Below are 22,341 nucleotides of genomic sequence, written 5' to 3'. Positions count from 1 at the left end.
GACTTTGGAGCTCCTGGAGCCCAAAGGTGTGAGAGGGCGCATACCCCTTCCCTTGCCTCCCTGGCCAACCTTTATTTGATCCAGAATGTCATGTAGCCACCCCTGAGGGAAAACCCAGGGTTTGGGTTGGGAATGGGGACACCAAACTAAGCAGAAGCAGGCTATTTTAACCTGTTTTTGCTCATGTTTCCTTTTGTCTGAAAACACCCTGGGATTATGTTTTAGCATTGTTACAATCCAGGCAGCGAGAGCACCGAAGACCAACACCGAGGCCAATAATCTTTTAATATCTTTATTAAAGCAAATAGTAATCCAAAAATGAATTGGTGGAAAAGTTGAGCAAGCAATAGCCCTTTAAGAAAAGGTATAAGATAGTCCAGAAATGTCAAGGAATATGTCCAGTATTAGAGTCCAAAGTCCAGATACCGAAACACACTCAAACCGAAACAGCGTTTAAGTGGGGAATCAATTCGGCAAGCAAAGAACACAAACAGGGTTCAAATATTCATGAATAGTTCTTAGAAGTAAGGCAGGAACTTGAGATCATAGAAATAAAACTTGGTACAAGAAACAACAGAGAAGTAGACTCAATCCCAGTCTACTCGTGAGTAACAGCGATTGCTGGCCGCCCCAGTCAAGAAGCTGGGAACTTGAGGCGATGAACCTTCTTAATGTTGAGTAACGTTGACACTGCATGGAAACTACTGTGAGCAAGGCTTTTATTGAAGTACAGAGTCTTACCCCCAAGGGGCCTTCCTCTCCAAAGTTCCCAAGGGAAAGGCTTCTAGCAAGAGTCTCCACGCTCAGCCAAGCGGGCGCTTCTCCTCAGCGATTGTTTCTGAGATCTTTGTTCGTTTAGATAGCGTCTCCTGTTGAAGGACACGGATTCTGGAGAGCTTAGGGCATCTGGCGAGGGAGTAGAGTTATCCTCCGCATTTTCCCTTTCAATTAGTGCTGGCTGTGAACTGTCAACAACCGGCGGCTGCAAATTCGTCGGGTCAAGCTGACTCGGAGAAATATCAACATATTCTTCATCCTGGTCGAAGGCGAACCTGGGGTCAGGTACATACCAGAATTATCACTAGGCTACCAGTTTTTAAACACACAAAGGTAACTGGGATCCAACACGCATTGTGAAAACATTTTTGTTTTGCTTTCCTCAAATTTAATTTTTTCAGTCCTCAAGTTCTTTCAGTGCTAGATATAAAAAACATTATTTAAAAAACTGGAATTATTTTCTTATACATCAGTACAAAAAAAATTCAACAGGGACAGCTATTGCAGCATCAAGGCAGTACTGTCTTGACTTTCATGTAGGTGATAAAGATAAGAAACCTTTCAGAAAAATGAGGGGTGAAGCGCTGTTGTTGGGCACATGGAAATTTAAAAAAGAGCCAAACATGTAAAGGCTCCATCTTAGATGATGACTTTATTGATTCTGTTTCTTCCATTTTTTAAATAGTAGAAATTTATGTTACTCCAGATATGACAAAACACAAATGTTAGTGAATTATTATAAAAGTAAACCAAAACAAAATTCCCACCCAGTTCTGTTGTCTTGGTTCATAATATTCTCATAGATGTGTGTGACTCTGAATGCTCCTTCATCTATTATGATCAGCTTCATGTATTGCTGCAGTATCAAATTAGGAGACTGTTTATGGCCAAGCATATTTACTCATTTTATGCTGTTAATAAATACAGGAATTCATTATCTTCTGATTTATCAGCATTGTTGCTTTGTAGTTTATGGCAGTTCACTTAGCAAATAAAGAATTCATATTATTTTCAATTTCTTTGCACTCCCAGCAGGGTTGTAAAACTGCTTTAGGTAATAGATTAGTAGCAATAATGGAAGGAAGCTGTTCTAGTGTTTCTGGCAAAATGTATTTTTTGTATTGTCACTATCACCCAAGGCATACATTCATTAATGCAACATTTATAGACTGCATGGGTCATTTAAAATATTATCTCAGAACATAAACGATCAATATTTCTATTAAAACTGAAAAATTCCATATATATGCATTTCTGTGTAAGCCACATCTTAGCTTCACGTATCCTGAGAAATATCACCTTGAAGGAAATGGCAAAATCACCTCTGAGAATTGCTTATCTGAGAAAACCCTATGAAGTTCATAGGGTAGCCATAATTTGACAGGCAATGTGAAGGCACCCACATGCACACATGAATAGGGTCGATTTAGAGAAAGATCAAAGAAGAAACACAGCATAGCCTCAAACTTGGTCACATACATAGCTTTTCTCTTAAACATTTTATCAAATGTTAACTATGGAAGCAACATTTACCAGCCATTTGAGTGAATGCTGTCTTAAAAGATTGCCCAAAATGTGTTAAAAATTTGCTTCTTGATTGAAGTGTTTATGAAGGAGACATGGAATTCTCAGAATCGAATACATAATTCCTGCAAGGTTTACTTTAATACATTCAAACATATACTTAATATTATGGAAAAGAATACTTACATATTTGGTGGGGAAGTTTAGTAATGTATTTTGGTGCATGATTGATAATTAATATTGTGTGTTTAATTTATTCATATTACAACACTGTGTAGTCCTAAACTATGCTCTTCCATAAATTTGAGTTTTAACATTCTATATTCATGCACACACAAACAAAAAACTCTTCCTAAGCAATGCCATATAGGCAGAGGACATTTTCACATGAGGATTGTAAGCCACATTGGAGGTTCCCTAGCCATGAATGAAAAAACTTACCACCATATGATGTTGTCATAAACTAACTGCCATCCAAACTTCAGCTTGTGTGGAAGCTGTTGCTTTTTAAAATGGGCAAAAACCCATTTTAAGGCTGATCAACATGCATTCAAGGAGTCTTCAGAAGCATTTTCAACCATATGGTAATCGAAATCGCACCAGTGAAGTCTATGGTGTGTTTATTATGTTCCTTCTATCTGCTTCTGTTCTGTGTTCCAATCTACTGCTAAAGCCAAAAGTTTTCTTTCATATGATCACTTTTTTTAAAATTCAAGTAACTATGAGCTCTATAGCCTTACAAAGCCACTGATATGAATTTCCCCTCTTTATTAAACACTTCCTTTCTTCCTTTCCAAAATCTTTTTGCAAAACGTCCCCCTCATGCATAGTTTTGGATTGCTAAACAAGGTTTCAAAACTATACCCCCCCCCCCTTTGTGGAATACAAAAAATAGAATAAAATTAATTGTAAAATGTTTATTTGCTTTTAATTAATGTTTTACATGTTCATAGGTGCAAGCTATATTGAAAATGCAGAAGTACAGAGGTATGCAGCTGCAAACCTCTCACAGACAGAAAGGCCTGTCTAGCAAATTGCACAGTTCTCACATGAAAAAACAAACAAACAAAAGGGTGCATACAAAGATGAGAAATGCACCTTTTGGAAGGAATTGTGTCTCTGCAGTTGTGGAAAGCTAAATGTGCTTTGAGCTTTTTCAGAGTGCATTCAAGCAGGCTTTGTGTGGTAACAAGAGGGGCTAGATAGACTCCAGTCTCAAGCAAGGTGGGTTTGCAATGGCATAACCCATTTTAGGAGTCTTGTGTGCTAATGTTCAGAGACATTTGTGACATGTAATTTGATGTCTTCAAATAAAGCAGGCCAACAGTAGTGAATTAATGAAAACGAAAGACTAGGGATATGTATAAACTTGTTCAGAAGTGTACATAGAATTATGGGGTGTGTATGAGTTGGGGGTGTATTAGTCCAAAAATAAAATGTAAACATTCAAAAAATTTGAAGAGTTTCCACATACAAAATAAGTGTCAACTCTCAAGTCATAATATATTTCTTAAAATTTTAAGTGTCAACTCTCAAGTCATAATATATTTCTTAAAATTTTAAGTGTCAACTCTCAAGTCATAATATATTTCTTAAAATTTTAAGTGTCAACTCTCAAGTCATAATATATTTCTTAAAATTTTAAGAAATATATTATGACTTGAGAGTTGACACTTATTTCGTATGTGGAAACTCTTCAAATTTTTTGAATGTTTACATTTTATTTTTGGACTAATACACCCCCAACTCATACACACCCCATAATTCTATATACACTTTTCTCCCATAACTTTTATATGACAGGACCTTTCTATTTACTGCGGTATGGTTTCCCCCCAGGGACATCAACATTTATAGATTCTTATGTTGCATTGTATACAATGGCATAGTCGAATAGTATTTCTTATATAAAACAACAAAGTTTTTGGGATTTTTTTCAAAAATATTTGGAATGCATGAATGGTTGAATCAGTGGATGCAGAGATATTGATATGGAGAGTCTACTGAATTAATTTTTCATTAGTTAGTGTGTTTTTGCTTTATTTAAGTGTCCCACAAGCATAGCAGTTGTTATACTTAAAGTACAGACTGCGGTTCTAGATCAGCTGCTCAGAACTTGTCCCCACTGGCCCTACATCCCAATTTCAACCATGGTGGCTGCTGTTCAATGAATCTGGCTTGCAGGACTTTTACAAGCCTTGTGTTCCCTATACAACTGGCTATGTAGGGACTGTACATATTTTGTGACTATTGTCCTTATTAGATGTATACCAGATGTACATTTGGAAGTAGTATATTTGTACATTATGTTTACTGATATGTGCACTTTTCAGATATATATGTATTTCTTCAAAACAATCAAAACTTGAAATTCTGAAAGGTATCTTGACTTTGGGTCCTTTAACACTTGAAACACATACATCACCCCCTTCCTTCTCCAACTCCAGTTATAGGACAAAAAAAGACAAAACAGATGAATAACAGCCCAGGATGGAAAGTGCTTATAATTTCATTTTTTTCTATTTTGTCTATGCTGCTTAGTTTTCAGATATGCACCCCACAGATAACTGCCAAATAATTTTAATTTGTGAACATTGGTTAAAAAGGTATTTCTGCATTTATAGTTTCATCATATCAAGATTTTCATCAAATAATTGCATCTGATACTAACAGTAAGCAAATCTTCGCAGACACATATTTATACAATTGTGCATGTGATTGTTTCTGCATATGAAGACAGGTTTTCCAAAACCAAGAATTGTTCATGTATTTCCATTTATTGCAAAAAATAGTCCCTAAACTGCTTTACTCTGTGGTTTGCATAAACACACAGTGGTTATACTTTCATTCTTTGCATATGGTTTCCATTTATTAATATCAGCTTTCCATATATTTCAAGACAATTGCCTCTGAATGATTGTATTCTTTGGTTCCGAATGGCATTTTAGCTTAATGAGACAATGCCACCCTCATTAGAATGCACCTAGGAAAGTGTCAGTGTGGCCAAGACTTCCAAATGGGCTGAGACAAATTAATATTGTCAAACCCAAGAGACACATTATAAATTCTCCTTTATGCCGTCTTTATATCTTTCAAGGACAATTTCCCCCTGTGCCGACAGATCTGATATTTCAAGAGTCTTATCGTGCAATCTTACAAAATGATTTGCTGATGATGCTCACTAGTGATTTCAAAAAAAAATATAGTATGACTTAATTTTAAGTTGTTAGAAATATATTCAGATTTCATGTTGTGAAAATGGTTCTTTCTAAAGCAGAGTAAACAAATAGTAATCCTATTTAGATTTGCTTTAGATTCAGAAATTTAACATCAGAAATGACTTGAAGGCATACAACATCAATCTGTCTGTCTATCTGTCTGTCTGTCTATTTATTCATCCATGTAGAATAGTATTTTCCCTCCTATTGCAGTCAATGGAAAGGAGCAGATGATATCAGCTCCAGGCAAATGGCTAGTCCTGAACTCAACAAGACTTTCTTTTGACTAAACATCTTTAGGATTCTACTGTTAATTATATGCATTCGAGGTCAGAAACCAATCTCATAAAATACTCTGTACATAATTCATTATGAAGAAAAACATTTGAGATAGTGGTTGATTAATGAAGGTGAATATTTTATTCCCTCTGATTATTCATTTCTAGTTAAATGTACTGTTTCAATCTTCAACATACTGAGAGAAATGAGCAATAAATCAATAAATATAGCATTACTTGATCTAGCCAATGATTAATCCGCAGGTTAAGTCAACTAAGACAGCAAAAACACAAAGAGATCAATGCATCTGAGGAGGTGGTTGGTAATCCATGAAAGCCCAAGATGCCAGAAAACTATTCTCATGCCTCTTTTCTCTTTTAAGTTACTCATCAGGACACTCCTTATTTTTAAGATGGATATATTCATCCACTCTTTAGATTACATTTTTATCCTCTATTTTATTTATTTTAAGCAATTATTTACCACCTTTTAGGCCAACAAGGCCCTTGAGGGCTGGTAGACAACATATGGCATCATTGTTTTTACTGCGTTTATACTGCACTGGGTTAGTGTTTTTTGTTTGTTGGTTACCACGTCAATGGTCCTGTGTCCTAAAGGTGGTTAATAAATAAAATAGATATTAAAAATGGAAAGTGAAGACTGAACAAGGAATGATAGATCTTTGAATATTGGATTGCAATGCCCAAAATGCCTGATTAATGGATCTAGTAGGTAGGGCTGATTAATGGATCTAGTGAGTAGGGAAGAATTCCACAATATTAATTGAAATATAAATGTAAACATAACCATAAATTGACATATTTTTCTGTCCTGAAATAGACATCACAGGTAGATTATTCTTTCATCAAAATGGAGAAGAGAAAGCAATAGCAATTCTTACTTAGAAGGCACAGTTGCATTATTAGAATGGACGATAAAATTGTAGGTAAGACAAATCGTATCAACTCATTCTGCTTTTTATGGGTAATGGTGCCTATTTGGATAGTTAGATACAGGATCCAATGTGTCTAAAATAATGAAATTCTGCCTTTCACTGCTGCCAATTGTTGCCTCTGATGTTCAGATGAAATAAAGTTCAGGTGGGTGGTTATTAAAAATGGGATTGTTAAAGTCACATCTTTGTTTGCACGGTAGAACAATCTCCCACTCCAAGCAAGAAAGAGGATTTTCTAATGTTGACCTTTTGGATGCCTTTTTTCTCCTTTGCTCTTTAAGCCTTGAAAGAGCAAATCTCATAAATATTCACCATTAACATTCAGATTATTTCAAAACATTTTTGATTAGTGTTTACCTTTGCTTCAAAGGAGACATTCAACTAATTTCAGCTTCTTCCTAATCTTCAAGAGGAGCAGTTGTAATGTACTTTGCATTAATGTGTTTAAATCCAGAATTAAAACCAGACTGGCAAGCTCTTTGTATAATGGGCGAAAACACATTTTAGCTCCAGGATTACTTTTTCAGAAAAGCAATGGTTGTGTGCTTTTAGAGAACTAACCATTTCAAATGATTTGTTTAAGAGAAATGACAGATTGGCAAGAGCTTGCATGGAAATGATATGTTACAGGTTGAGCTAACGGAAGGAACGTTGAGAGGTATTTATCTTTTGCATAAACAACGTCTAGCAAGAAGAGTATAATGGATTTTAGATAAAACTTCTGCTTCCTTTAAATAAATAGAAGCAGTAGTCATGAACTCAGTTGTCATTATTTATCTATTGAAGGATGTGCCATATTTTTGCTAGACCCTCTTGATCCTGCAGAAAAATGTGCACTCCCCGAATGCTGGATTTAGCAAGCCTGCAGGCATTTCAGATTCTCTTTCCATTACAGACTTTGATGAAGAGCTTTCTGGTGCCCCTTGCCGTGTAGTGATAGGTAACAAACAAAAAACAGCTCGTTTCACTCTATAACCACTCCAACCAACACTGATGTTAATGGCAGCAATATTCAAAAGCTTAGAGTTGGTAGCATTTTATATAACACATAGAAGCACTCATTCAAGATGAATGAAAAAAGATGATAAACACTAAAAATTAAAACACCAGTTAATCGTGGACCTAATTTGGTTTATCAGTGCTATGGGCATGGTCAGGCCCATAGCCAGGATTTTGATTCCGGGGAGGGGGCGGGGGGGCTGAGTCTTAGTGAGAGGATCTACCCTAGCAAACCTTTTGTATCATTATCCCAATACCCCCATGCATATGGGATATATTGAGCATGGTGATCAGATCATGATATGAATAAACGTAACAGTTTAAATAATAAATGTAAGGCCTTCTCGCGGACCACCCTGAGAATTTGGGGGGGGCGGATTGAAGCCCCTCAAGCCCCCCCCCCCGCCCCCCCGGCTACATGCCACATGGTCAAAGCTTTTTTCATCATGCCTCTTGGTTATTAATAGAGACTTTTTGTCTGCCTTGTGCTCTATTTCCCCAGCTGGGGTTCTATTACTTCTGCATCAAAACATGTTCTAAACACTGGCATCAGAATCTCCCCACCATAATTACACATATTGTACAAGATAAGGGTTTATCTGTTTGCTTCCCTGGATAACAACTTCCCATCGCTTACAATTTTCCTTATAAACAAGAATGTGAGAACATAGGTTTTTGGAAATTTCCATATGGCAAGAAATAAAATTGGCATTGCTCCAGACAAGTGGATTGGAGTGCTTAGCTGCTAAAAAGTCTGGCTTAGAATCCTTATGTATTCATTCATGTTGGTGGTACTGAATTGGAGTTGGCACCTCTGTTTTTCCACTTCTATCATCTTTAATGGTGTTTAGAACATGTTTTAATGCCACTGAAGCAGTGAATACACAATGGATTTTAGTCAAAACCTTAAAGGCTATCTGCAAGGTGCTGATTATCACTTGGAGAGTAGGGTTTAGCACTTTGGATAGCTGCTTAAAAGTGTGGAAACAGACCTGCCCTACTAACACAAGGCCAATAGTTTCTTCTACTAAGACAGTGGTTCTTAACCTGTGGGTCCCCAGGTGTTTTGACCTACAACTCCCAGAAATCCCAGCCAGTTTGCCAGCTGTTAGGATTTCTGGGAGTTAAAGACCAAACCATCTGGGGACCCACAGGTTGAGAACCACTGTACTAAGATGATAATCTCCATTTGGCTTTATTGAGTTTGGCTGATCCAGATTTGTGAAAAAATTTATTCAGATTCTTTTTTTCTCTCTTTTAAAATTAAAAATCTAGCATCATGTGCTCAGTTCTTCAGAACCAAGAGGTAGACATTTAGAAATTTCTTTCAAAAAAAATTCCAGGAAAAAAATGAGAGATTTTTTATTGATACCATTTCCATTCCCTTTATACTTCCAATATACTACTTGTCGCTTTCACAAAGTTAGTCCTAGAGCTTGGGAAAAAAAATTTTTTTTTGGGGGGGGGGACTATGATTTCTAGACTCTGTATATAGTATGGTATAGTCATGATGAATGAAGATTTAGGATCTACAGTTCAAAAATTAACTTTTGTAAACTCTGAATGATTTGCCGCAGTCCATTCTCACATCCTTCCAAATGCACCACTTTTTTGAAATTCATCACCCCATAGCAATCTTAAACAATCTTCTAATATTAGTATATCAAAAGAGAAAGAAGAAGATTCTTCACTCCCAACATACTGTCAAAGGATGTGACAACCATTTTGAATTTCCTTGCAATGTGTCAGACTGGGATTAAAGGAATGTGAAATTATTTGTAGTCTTCATGTGTTGAATAATTTAGCATGGCTCTGTCATATGTCTACTTGAGGTTTCATGATTTCTTAAATTTCTCTCTCAGCATGCTAAAAGGACTGAGAAATTGCAGTTAAATCATGGCGGGTACAATTTGTTTGTGGAAGAATGTCTGTATCACGAAAAATACATTAGGAATAAAATATTAGGGGTATATTAGGTTAGACTGAATTTAGATTTAATAGACTTGAATGGAGACACTGAATGGGAATCTTATCCAAGTCAATTCCCTGCAAAGAAAAAGAAACACCCCCCCCATCCTCAAAAAAGGTTAATATTATTTCTTTATTACTAGAAAATGAAAAAATTGCCTTTTAGATCAAATGCAATCAGCAACCAACTTCTATGATTGCCTTTTGTGTTGTACATCATGATTTGGTATAACAGATTTTGAAATATTCTGGATTTAATGCACCTGGCACCTGTGTCAATTACTCCTAATCCTTTGAAGATGAGCAGAATCAACACATAATGAGAACAGATTTATGTGCCTATTCTTGTGGGGAAATTGTGGATGCATCTGAGTTTTTCAGTCTCCCTTTTCCCAAAAAGATTTAGTGAATTATCAATTTTTTTTTTTGCTGAGCTTGGAGTATTGTCGATGTGTTTGTTTTCTACCCTTCTTTCAGTCTGGTCTTCCATAACTTACAAAGATTGTTGCAGTGATGAGTCTGATAGTTCAAAATCAAAGCAAGGTCCTTTGTTATCATTAAAATATCACAAGGATTGATTGGTGTCCAAGAAAGGCTTTTTTTTTTTAAAAAAAAGTTGCTACAGAGCTGAGTCTGTTTAGCCTGCAGAAGAGAAGATTAAGCCATTTATAAATATTTCAAGGGATATCACAAGAAAGAGGGAGCAGACTTGTTTTCTGCTGCCCTGGGGACTAAGGACCTCACCACACTTAACATTTTTAGCATCCTAGGATGCTAAAGGAAAGGTACACAGATTGATGCACTCAGAGCAATGGGTTCAAATTACAGGAAAGGAAGAATTTCCTGACAGTAAGAGCTGTCAGTAGAATTCCCAGCCTCGGAGTGTGGTGGAGGTTCCTTCCTTGGGGGCTTTCAAACAGAGGCTGGATGTCCATCTATCAGGGGTGCTTTAATTGTGCTTTTCTTGCATGGCAAACAGTTGGACCTGATGGACCATGTGGTCTCTTCCAACTCTATTATTCTTTGATTCTATGATTTTCAAAAACTCAAAAGTCTTTGGGGTTTGGATCAGTGCCGTTTTTAGATGTCAACTTTTTGGATATCTTTTACCAGCTTTCTTTTTTTGTGATCCACAAAAGTCACAAAAGCTGAGAGGGGCTGTCTATGTGCTTGCAGATTAATTGGTGTATTAGGGACCAGATTTGCACTTAAATTTATTTAAATCCTGCCTTTCATCCAATAATGAGGCTAAAGGCGTCTAACCACATATTTTAAAACAATACAGATTAAAACTAGTCAAGTATGCAGTTGTTTTAAAAGATTTATGAAGATATATATTAAACATTAAAATTTATTAAAAGGCCATATATGAACCTTGAAAACATAACTATACAGAATTCAATCTCTATCCCAGACAGTTTAAAGAAGGAAAGCAAGGATGCAGCATAATGATAGAAAAGGATTCCAGTCACTGTGTGAGCGCGATCTATTGCTCTGGGTGGTTAGCCTCTTTGAGAAGGGAGAAAATCAACAGCTGTACAGATGATTAGGCTAATTGTTAGCAAAACTGATAAGGAGGAAAGTGAAAACTGAAGCAGTGTGAGCACTGTCAGTTTATCTGTAAAAAAAAAAAATAGAACTATCTTTGCTGGATGGATACTGATGTATATTTTTAAGAAAGAAAAGGAAAAAAGAGAAAACATCCAAGTGGTCCCAGTGGTGATCAGGTCTGCAAGCATTCAATTCAAAGCTGATTAATATGGAACAGAACTCAGACAAATGAAATCTTGAGAGTAATAATTTTAAATCCGCAATGCCAGAAGTAGTGGATGGGTTGACAGTTTTCCAGAAGATAGCTATAGGGGCCAGTTCAAAGATGAAATCAATCTCTCATACCAAAATCCTGTCCTGTGAATTATCTCATGAACCATTGGGAAGGGCAGGGGGTGCTTTCAGCTGTAATTTGGAAATTACAGTTTATCAAATTCTTGCGATTTTTGATTAACATACCATCTGGCTTACAAAATAGTCCTTCAAAGATAGCTGACTGTCCTGCAAATTTTGGCTGGCAGCATCACTGGTTTCTGCTATTTCTGGGATCAATGCCCTGGATCAATGTCCTTACTAATACCTCACACCATCACCCGCACCCCAAATGCAGATGTGCACACAAACACACACAGGACCCAGCATGGTGTAGTGGTATAAGTGTTTGACTAGAAGAATCTTGGACATGTCATAATTTCTCAGCCTAAGAAGAAGGCACTAGAAAATTGTCTGAATAAATCTTGCCAAGAAAATCCTAACATAGGATCACTATAAATTACAGTTGACTTGAAGCACTTTAGAATAACAAACATGCATGCTAAATGTTTCAGGTGAAGTCAATGCGAGAGTGGATTGGTTTGATTTAGTCTAATCTGAAATGGGTCTAGAATGGAATGTGTTGAGTTAAATAAGCTCTGGAGGAGATGGTGCTGTCTTGATTGCTTCTGGCACTTTGAGAAATGCTTCGAAGTATGAGATTTTGGCCAGCCTTCTTTTAGTGGCATATGCTCTACCCTCTGCAACCATCATACCTGTCCCAAGACTCATTGTTGTTGTTGTATTTGCAATAGCAGTTCTATGGCTGGTGGAGAGTGAACCCAGAAGTGTTTGACTATATCTCCCAGCAAAACCCACACCAATTACATGATCCACCATGAACTTAGCAGATCTCAATGGAAGATGCCATCATCTAGAGCAGTGGTTCTCAACCTGTGTGTCAACAAATGTTTTGGCCTTCACTCCCAGAAATCCTAACAGCTGGTAAACACCTGGGGACCAACAGATTGAGAACCATTGATCTATATGGACCATTATCTAGATGTTTCTCCAATATCCCCTATTCTCCAACAGTCACAGACTATCAGTTCAGAGGGACAATCAAAACAAAACGTAGTCCTGGGGTTGTTAGTGAGGAATCACAGCAGAATTCAGTCTGCTATATTTGGCAATGTTGGATCTCAATCTAAGAGAGTTTGTTTATGATGAGGCATGCTGCTGCACTTCAAGCGGAATTCAGTCTAGTCCAAGGAAGTCACAATAACTTTGCACAGCTGCAGAAGGAAAGAACAGTCAACTTTACTCTTTACAGCAGAGTCCAAACATAAACTTGCAGTGTTGCATCCAAACATAAATCTTCCAGTGTAATAAACTTACATAGTCCTTATAAGAATTTCAAGATGCAAAGAGCATGGCGGCTTCTGCTTTTTCTACTAAAAGAGAGAGAATCAAAAAGCAAAAGCAGGAGCAGAAGCTAAAGTGTATCCTAATACACACACACAGCCACACCCCACTGGGTGTGGTCCAATCTTAATTGCTTAACTGCTGACCTAGTTTTCTTCTGCATTTTGTGATCAGCAGTATGAGTTTTTCTTTAACACATACATCCTTGGAGTTGGACCCCATTATACATGCACACATATATCTATGTCTCTCAATGTGAAACTGAGAATATCTAATCTGGGTAGTGGGTTTATAATATAATAGGTGAGATTGTATTGGAGCTAATGACTCTAGGATTCTAGCTAATGATTAGTCCCACTAGTATTTTCTCAAGTTTACTACAATGGCTTTTAAAGGGAGACAATAGTCTGCGGTGATAGAAACAGAGAACACTTGACAACAATCTTTCATTCTCCCTTCCTCTCTCCCATCCCCTACTCTTTTCTTTCGGGGGGGGGGGGGATAGGATTCCTCACCATTTTTATGCTTGAAGTCATTCAAATATTTTGGGTAGATATCACCTGTTTTCAAGTGAAGAGACTGAAGGGGAGTGTGTGCGTGCGCGCACACATGTGGCCATATGTGTACAGATGTTAAGAACCACTTTTTTAAAAATTTCTCCATTATTTAGCACCACTAACGCACTGTTAAATTGTCTGGGACTTAGTCTGACATGCATTGACAAACAATGCAGCCAAAAGTTCTCTAAAATAATAACTTGCAATAAAAACAAGAGACATTTCAAAATGAAATTTGAAAAGTGGTTCGCTGGTAACCTCACAGTCTGCAATTTGGTAGATAACTAGACATCCTAGAGGGCATCAGTCTGCAATGTTTATTAAAACTGAACTTAAGGTCAGAAGGCATCATGATAATGATGAAGACTTGACAGCCTACTTGCTTCATTCTGCCATTTGCTTCATTCTGGTGGCATATGCATGAGGAAATAAAGGGGTACTGAGAGGATAACAGCCCAGGGGCATCTTCCTTATTCCCTCAAGACATTTGTTGATCTGGGCAGGTATAGGAAACTTTATTCTTGTGACTTAAACCACTCTCTCCCCTTGGAAGCTAAGCAGGATCAACTTGATTAGTACTTGGATAGGAAACTGTCAATCAATACCATGCGCTCTAGGTTATATTCCAGAGGAAGAAAATACAAAAGCCACTTCTGAATATTCCTTGCCATTATGAAATGCATAGGTTTGCTGTAAGTAAACTTGAAGGCACACAAAGACACACAAGCACAAAACAAAGAGACACCAGGGGAGATAATTGTCCATGAAAATTCAAGGATATCACATAAACCCTTCCCATCAGCAATGTAGCTGGATAATGCTAGTGAGATTCTTGCCCCAGGTGGCACCCTAGAGCTGTCAGTGAGCAAAGCTCAGCTCTCCTCTCTTCTGCATGAAATAATTTTGACAGTTTCCTTATATGATCTCATTACAGACACATTTTCTGGGGGTTTTTTCGTACACTTATTTTTAATGTTCAGATCTTGAGACTGTTTTGTAACTTCATTGGCGTAATCCAATCTGATCTGTAGCTAGCACAAATCAGTTGTTCCATTTTCTTCATTATTCAGGATTTATTTTGTTCTTTGCTAGTACAAATGGATTCACTTTGTTATTCAGGCTTCAGACAAATTGATTCCACAGCCACTGTGAGTCAAACAGCAAAGGAATAATTAAAATTCCACAAAGCTGATAGTCTACGTTCTTAAAATGCCAGTTGACTAGTCTGTGATATCATAGCCACCTCTTGGAAGTAATTGTCCAAACCAAAAACTGGTGCAAGGAATTAAAATTCATCAAAATTCATATAGGAAACACACATTTTATCATATTTCAGATATACTGCAAGTAAGCCTGTAGCGGGGGAGGGGGGGGGGTTAGGGGTTCAACCCCCCCCCCCATTTTTTCAGGTTAAAAAAAACCCTGGTTTACTCATACATTTTAACTGGTTAACCAAATCGCCATGCTAAGTCTATGAGATGCAAAAAAATTAAGAGTCCCTCCAGGCACTATCTCAAGCAGATATTGACAGGTCTGTAGTCGGGAGGGGGGGGGTTCAACCCCCCCCCCCGAAATTTTCAAAACCCCTCCCGATTTTTTTTCTTGCTATGGCCCTGACTGCAAACCCTTACACTTACCACATGTATACTTTCTAACCCCCAAAAGTGTGTCTTCTGTACTTTACGGGCCATCAATATCCTGTTCATGCATTTGATTTTTATATTCTAACAGCACTTCTCTTCCAGCAAATCTCGCATGATCTGGAAAGTGTTTTTGATACAAGTTTCTATAAATATTCTGAAGTATGATAAACAATTTAGTCTAAAACTCTTGTTTTAGTAGTATTTCTCCCCAGATCTCAAGTAAATTGTCATCTCTCTTCTCCCTCAACTCATATTTTTCCTGAATGCAGAGGTAGTGGGTGAAACTATGAGGATCATATAGAAGTATAGCCAGAAACAAACCTTACTCAGTTAACATCAAATAAGGATGGTCAATGGCTAAGTTCTAATGACTGATCCACAATGATAAAGGCTTCCTTCAGCACTTTCAAGCGGGGCTCTGAAAGTCATGGAGGAAGTTATCATCATTGTACTGTACAAGGCCACGGGGAAAGGAGAAAGGTGGGTCTGGGTTGTAGACAGGAGTAGTCTTTGAATCTGTTTGAAGACTTGCAAAAATAAAATGAAATTTCATGGTAGGTTTGGGGGATTACAGGGGGAAAGAAAACACAATTTTGGGGAATGAGCTATCTTCAGGGGAATTATCTTTATTGATATATCCTGATACTTGAGAACTCCCTTTGCACCTCCCCACCATCTGTTTCAGACACACATGCTGACCAGAGCATAGGACAACATTAGAAAAACAAGTAGTGGCAGGGTAAAGAAATAGGGAGACTTGAAATTAAAGTCATGCCATCTGCATGTTGTCGTAAGACACAAAAAAGAGGACAGCACACTCATAAATTGGACTCTTCAGATACTCTGATGGTCTTAGGGTCCCACTGAAATAACATCAATGTTTCCTGGGAGCTGGAAAAACAATTGCATTCTGGGTTTTTTCCTACATAATATTTTAATATTGAATGTTTTAAATGTTAATATGTATTAATTTTTAATCCAATCTATTTTAAGTTTAATTTTGTGTGTATTATGGCATTGAATAATTGCTACATGTAAGCCGCCTTAAGTCCCCTTCGGGATAGAGAAAAGTGGGTTATAAATCGGGTAAATTAATAAATAAATAAATTCTCAATTTTAAACTATAATTTGAGAATTGTATCTATCATGTGCAAAGCTTACAGTTCCTTTGTTAATGGAAAACAGAATAACTAGGCAGTCTTTATACACTGACAAAACAGCTGCGTTCTATATTCTGAGCTGAGAAAAGAGAAGCAAAAGAAGCCAAACCTAGTGCTGATACACATCTGTGTGGGGACCTATCTAGGGAGTTATGTAACTATCTGGTTTGCCGTAATGGTATAGTAACATGAGGGTAGCAAAGTGCAGTAGGTTAGACAGAAAAGATCTAATGACATTTCCCTTCTGCAAAAATGGATGACAGAACACTTTGGATTTAGTTTAAAACACCCATTTTAATTGTACTATATAGCAGCCATACTACTGCTTATAAATTGGCAGTTTCTGACAGGGAAAGTATCCATTTGAGACTCCACCTAGAAACAAGCTGATATCTTGATGTCTTTGTGAGCTCTCCAGAAAAGATGTATCCTTGGTATTGAACAATACTGTCAATATCAGGCCACAGAAATAGAAAAAAAGAACTATGCACTTGTCCAATAAGCTCTATAATGCTTACATAAGGGAATGCACTATCACAATAGGGGTTTGCTTTGTTTTGTTTTAGCTTCTTTGAAGGAAAGGAGATTAAGATTTTGTCGATAGAAAATCTAGCCTTTGTCTAGAATTGTGTTATTTACAAGAAACTCAATCTTGCTCAGTGTAAACATAGGAACATAAAAAACAGTTTGGAACATCACCTTATTAGATTAAATACATGCAGTTTTTGAGAAATTATAGCTGGATTTTCTACTTAATATTTTAGCCACGTGTGATTTGCTTATTGTTATTGACTCTTAATGTTTTCTTCTTTTTGCCTAAGCATCCAAATGTATACATAATATAGCTAATTAAAAATCTTTCAAGTATTAATGACTGTCCAGAGCACAGCATGTAATAAAAATAAATTATGATGTTTAGTAATTGTAGGTTATTTAACACAATCTTTGAACATTAGCTACTTCTCCTATGAGACCCATATTGTGAAAGTATTTTAGGAGGGCTGATTAAATTTTAAGACCAGCAAAAAACTACTTCAACTCATAGTTATGCAAGGTATATATATATATATATATACACACACACACACACACACACAGAGACATACACACACACACACACACACACACACGCATATATATATATATATATATATATATATATATATATATATATATATACATCTTGCACACACGTGTGTGTGTATACACACACACATATAATGAATGGGATAAAGTTGAGTATACAAAATATATATTATTCAGCCTACAAAATGCTGAACTTGCAGACTGAAAGGTCCCAGGTTCAAATCCCGGAAGGGGAATGAGGGCCCGCTGTTAGCCCCAGCTCCTGCCAACCTAGCAGTTTGAAAACATGTCAATGTGAGTAGATCAATAGGTACCGCTCCGGTGGGAAGGTAACGGCGCTCCATGCAGTCATGCCGGCCACATGACCTTGGAGGTGTCTACGGACAACGCCGGCTCTTTGGCTTAGAAATGGAGATGAGCACCAACCCCCAAAGTCGGTCACGACTGAACTTAACGTCAGGGGAAAACCTTTACCTTTACCTACAAAGATACTTAATGGCCCAGATGGGTGGATAAAGCCCAGGGGAGAGTAGGGGACTGGAAATTTGGTTCCTCAGTGTTGCCCACACTTATTTATTTATTTATTTATTTACAGTATTTATATTCCGCCCTTCTCACCCCGAAGGGGACTCAGGGCGGATCACATTATATACATATAGGACAAACATTCAATGCCCGTATGCACATAGAACTGAGACAGAGACAGACGCAGAGGCAATTTTATTTATTTTATTATTTATTACATCACTTCTACCCCGGCCTTCTCACCCATCAGGGGACTCAGGGTGGCTTACAATATAAACATACACATAAAAAAACCCAGTTTATATCAGATTTAAAAATCCATCGAGATTAAAAATTACAATAAAATTAAGAGTATACATTAAAAAATATACATAATTATACATTTAAATATACATTTAAGGCGCTTTTCATGTCCAGGTGGGGTCTGTCAGTAGGTCATATATTCATATCTCATTTTTGCTGCTACTCATGCTCAAATGCCTGGTCCCATAACCACGTTTTTGTTCTCTTTCGGAAAGACAGGAGGGAGGGAGTCTGTCTAATTTCGTTTAGGAGGGCGTTCCATAGGCGGGGGGCCACCACTGAGAAGGCCCTGTCCCTCGTCCCTGCCAGCCACACCTGTGAGGCTGGTGGGACCGAGAGCAGGGCCTCCCCAGAAGATCTTAGATTCTGTGATGCGTCATAGCGGGAGACACATTCAGACAGGTAACCTTCTCCAAGGGGATGTTCTATTCTGCCCACAGGGAGGAGCAGCTGCTTCATCATCCACTGCGACGGCACTTCCTCATTCCAACATCATAAATTAGTTAAATTTGCCTCCCCACTTTATAAGTGGTACCTTATTTCCTACTTGATAGATGCAACTATCTTTCGAGTTGCTAGGTCAGCAATGAGCAGGGGCTATTTTTTATTTTTTTAATTAACGGGTGCTCACCCTGCCACGGGCTGGCCTCGAACTCATGACCTCATGGTCAGCGTGATTTATTTCAGCAGGCTGCTCACCAGCCTGCGCCACAGCCCGGCCCGACCCTTTCATTTACACCATGCTGATCAGACTAGGTCCATGTCCAATAATGGCTTTGTCTTCTAAACAGAGAGTGCTTGTACTACTACTTTATGCAAACCAAAGGAGCAGCTTTTAGGGGTAGGGGATTAAGTGCATAGGAAAGAGAGATCATCCCTTTGCTTATTGGATATTTATATATTTGCATAACACATACAGGAAGTTTTCATGTCTTTTACTACAGATGATTAATAAATACTACACTATTTCCCAAATGAAGTGAAACACCTCTAAATACTTTAAATTATTCATAGCCTAATTTGCCAGTTGTTGCAAGAGATCCTTATCTGGCAAACTGTTAAATCTCTTATAGCCTCTGGGAAAGAGAGAAATAATTCTCTTTTTCTATAGAAAACCTGTGATAATGACAGGTTCCTTATCTCACAAGAGGATGTTCAGTGGAAAGTACTGAGTAATCTGGAAATCAGTGTTAAGCATAGATATAGATAATGTTATATATATTTTAATGCTCTTGCCATGTTTTATTCATCATAAGAAAATTATTTTAAATTAAGTGAGATAAATGAAATATAATATCAAATAAGGGTCATTGGATTTGATGAAAGACTGGGCTACAATCCTATTTCCTATGAGTAATTACCATTGAATTTACTTACTTTTCAGTAGACAGCAATTGGATTACACTGTTGGAGGTCTAGAGATAGGTTGCATTTCATCTTCAGTATTTAAAGTAAACATTTTTTTTGTAGAGGAGATTTGGCATACTCGGGTTAGAACCAGGAGTTTTAATGTATTAATTCATTAATAGGCATACTCCAAGGGCCATTATTGCATTGATTAAGATATTGCAATGAATGGTACAGAAAGAAGTTCAGTTTGCATCACACTAACTTAGTACCTCTTCGATCCAATTTGAGACACAATCCAAACCTTAAATCAGGAAGCAGATGTGACCAGAAGTGGGGAAATTATCATTGCTCCCTTGCAGTTTACATGAAAATTTTAGACTGCTGTTCCTTTAATAAAAAAGGAAGGCCCATACTGGGTCTTACAACATTCACAGCCAAGGCTGCACAAAGACACTGATATGAATGACAATTGACCAATTTGCCTATGCCATCATGAGAAATGAATGATGCTTGACCAAGTTTCCTACAGTGTTATATAGCTTCTTTCACCTCCCCCTTCCTGCATTTTACAGGAATAAAATGATGGAGAGATTGCCAGTGGAAGCAGAGGAAGCACCAACCAGCAATAAGGAAAGACGTAACATAAGCCAAAATTCATGGTGTAGCAGGTAAGTTGACAAGATTCATCAATCATATTGACTCTGAACCCTTCTGTTTGGTCTGTCAGGGAACCAATATTGCAAGGCATAGCCTTCAGCCTATCTAAAGAATTCTGGGGGTCTGTGCAGGAAGCTGAAATATCTTGATGCACAGGTTATTATATTGTCTTTCCTTCCAGTGAAGGACATGATCCAGGAAGGGATGGAAGAATAGTGGAGGCTCCACAGATGGTGCTGCATGGATTGATTTCACTTCTTGGACCATGGTTTGGTTAAACATGGTTTTCATTTCAGCCTGTTAAAATATTGAATACATAGCAATCAGAAAAACAGTGGAGATTCTCCTTTATGGGGTACTTGCTTGGGGACCCGGCGGTGCCCGGGTTATTTAAGAAAGGCATTGTTTGTCTTTGATTGTTAGGTATTCTCAGTTTGGAGTGGGTGAACTATAATTTCCAGAATCGTGGGTCAATCCTCCCCAAACCCTGCCAGTATTTAAAGTTGGCCATTTTGAGTCTGTGTACCAAGTGTGGTCCAGATCTGTCGTTGGCTGGTCATCGCCTGGCTGCAGTGCTCTCTGGATGGGGGTGAACTACTACAACTCCCAGATTCCAGGGGCAATTGTCCCAAAACATTTGTCAGTATCCATAGCAGGCTATGTTGAGTCTGTGTGCCAAGTTTGGTTCAGATCCATCGTTGGCTGGGTTTAGTGATCTTTGGATGAACGTGAACTACAACTCCCAGAATCAAGACCCATTCCCACAAACGCCTGCAGTATGTTCAGTTGGTCATGAGGCTTTTGTGTGCAAAGTTTTGTCCTGGTCCATTGTTGGTGGTGGTCACTGTTTCTCTGGATGCAGGTGATCTATAACTCCCTTTTCCCCAAAATTGTCCAATATGCTCTTTTGGTTATGGGGGCTCTGTGTGCCAAGTTTGGTCCTGGTCCATCATCGGAGGGGTTAAGAGTGTTCATTCATTGCAGGTGAACTATAAATCCCAGTACCTACTACTCCCAAATATCCAGGCCAATTCCCCTCAAAACCCAGCAGTATTCAAATCTGGGCATATCAGGTATGGCAAGTTTGGTCCAAACCCATCATTGTTTGGGTTCATAGCATTATGGGTGTAGGTGAACTACAACTCCTCTACATTCCCAAGTAGAAGTCACAGTGCTCTGACTTGATGCAGGGTGAACTACAACTTCCACCATGTGGAGTCAATCCCCCAAACTCCTCCAGGAAGTATAGTTGTGCTGTGTTTGTTCTGCAGACAGATTTGAAAGGACAGTAGGCGGGGTCATGCAAATTTCACACCAATGGAGAACCCTGGGATGCCTGACTGTGGTGGAAGACAATGCAAAATCTAGGATGAAATGGTCCCCAAATGAAAGCATTCCTTGGGTGGTGGGCCATAGTGTTTGGGAAGGACATTGGCAGGGTTTGGGCTACATGTTCGTGGAGCTCGCTGTAACCACAATGTCAGTGGAAAAGAGTGACTTGCTGGCTTCTCAGCAATGGGAACTGTAGCCTGTTTGTGGAGGCCAGAGGCTGTATGTGTGAGCGGACACCTGTGCCACATACACACATACGGGTTTTCACTTTTATTATGGCTATAGAAGATATAGATATAGATATAGATTACTCCCCGCATTAAAAGAGGGGAAATTAAGTTGATGCAGCTTGCCTGTCCTGTCTGCTTACACATTAACTTTAACCCTTTTAAGGCCACTTAAAGATGGTTGCCATACAACCTGCTGGATCTATTAGTTTCAGAATTGAGAGGATTAATTAATGGAGCTACCACATGTCCCAATTTCATACATATGTAAAATTTATACTAAAAAGTGATGGCTACATTTAAATGCAAATATTTTGGGCATTAATATGAAAAACCAGGACCTGTCTGTTTGGAGCAGTTCAAGACCTTTGGGTAGGGTATGGTGTCTCCAAATTTCACTCTGACATCCCACCTTCTCTCCACACTTTGTTCTTCTATTCATTCTTTCGATATAGCCAGACTATGCAATAGGCCTTCTCCTTCCCAAAATGATCTCATTATTATTTTAAAATAAAATGGAAGCCTGATTGTATCGCAAAATGATGCCACCCAC

The 22,341-nt window shown here is 38.0% G+C and overlaps 1 long non-coding RNA gene across 3 annotated transcripts in view; it reads left to right on the top strand.

Annotated features, from left to right (window-relative positions):
- Positions 1–22,341, top strand: part of LOC134299500 (uncharacterized) — a 138,936-nt gene that overhangs the window by 74,739 nt on the left and 41,856 nt on the right. For all 3 annotated transcript variants that reach the window (XR_010006710.1, XR_010006709.1, XR_010006711.1), the window contains exon 2: positions 20,145–20,240. This is a non-coding gene — a long non-coding RNA (uncharacterized LOC134299500). The remainder of the gene's footprint in view (positions 1–20,144; positions 20,241–22,341) is intronic.

The sequence above is a fragment of the Anolis carolinensis genome, chromosome 5, assembly GCF_035594765.1.
Source record: "Anolis carolinensis isolate JA03-04 chromosome 5, rAnoCar3.1.pri, whole genome shotgun sequence".
NCBI lineage: Eukaryota > Metazoa > Chordata > Lepidosauria > Squamata > Dactyloidae > Anolis > Anolis carolinensis.
The sequence above is the reverse complement of the archived record's forward strand: the minus strand, read 5'-3'. Positions and strand labels throughout refer to the sequence as shown.